This window comes from Colobus angolensis, unplaced genomic scaffold (assembly GCF_000951035.1).
Source record: "Colobus angolensis palliatus isolate OR3802 unplaced genomic scaffold, Cang.pa_1.0 Scaffold223, whole genome shotgun sequence".
Lineage (NCBI taxonomy): Eukaryota > Metazoa > Chordata > Mammalia > Primates > Cercopithecidae > Colobus > Colobus angolensis.
In genome coordinates, this window is record NW_012115411.1 from 1,086,633 (window position 1) to 1,087,474 (window position 842).

Below are 842 nucleotides of genomic sequence, written 5' to 3' on the forward strand. Positions count from 1 at the left end.
TTTCTCCATGTTGGTCAGGCTGGTCTCGAACTCCCCACCTCAGGTGATCCTCCTGCCTCAGCCTCCCAAAGTACTGGGATGAAAGGTGTGAGCCACCGCGCCCGGCCTTATGTATTTTTCAATAATGACTTTATAAATCGGCCAGGCTGGAGTGCAGTGGCGTGATCATGGCTCACTGCGGCCTCTGTCTCCCGGATTCAAGCAATTGCCCTGCCTCAGCCTCCCAGAGAGCTGCGATTACAGGCGTGCGCCACCACGCCCGGCTAATTTTTTTTTATGTTTTGTTTTTAACAGAGACAGGGTTTCACCATGTTGGTGAGGCTGGTCTCGAACTCCAGACCTCAAGTGCTCCGCCCGCCTCGGCCTCCCATAGTGCTGAGATTACAGGCGTGAGCCACCGCGCCGAAGCTTTAATTGATTCCCTTAAATCACAGTCATGTGGTCTCCCACTGGAGGCAGGTTCATCCCCGACCAGTGTGTGTGTAAGAGGAAACTTTCTAGAAGGCCGGTTTGTCCTCACTTGGAGTCAGGAACTGGGCACTGGGCTCCAGTGGCCAATGGTCCATGAGGTTGCTTTTCAGAATTTACTGAAACTAACTGAAGGTGATGAGCTGAAAGAGTACTGAAGAGTGTGCTGGGCTTGCTTTTCAATAGTTAGGGTAATCATTGATCCCGCGACTGGCATGAGCTTGTTTTTCAGTACTTATGGTAATAAGCTGAGGGACGTACTGAAAAGCATGGTGAGCTTGCTTTTCAATAGCTACAGTAATCACTAATCCAGTGGCTTGTCTGAGCCTGCTTGTCAGTACTTATGGTAATCAGCTGAAGGAAGTACTAAAAAG

At 50.1% G+C, this 842-nt stretch overlaps 1 protein-coding gene across 1 annotated transcript in view; it reads right to left on the minus strand.

Moving 5' to 3' along the window:
- The window catches only part of CRLF2 (cytokine receptor-like factor 2), a 40,013-nt gene that overhangs the window by 21,356 nt on the left and 17,815 nt on the right, over positions 1–842 (minus strand). The window lies entirely within an intron of this gene.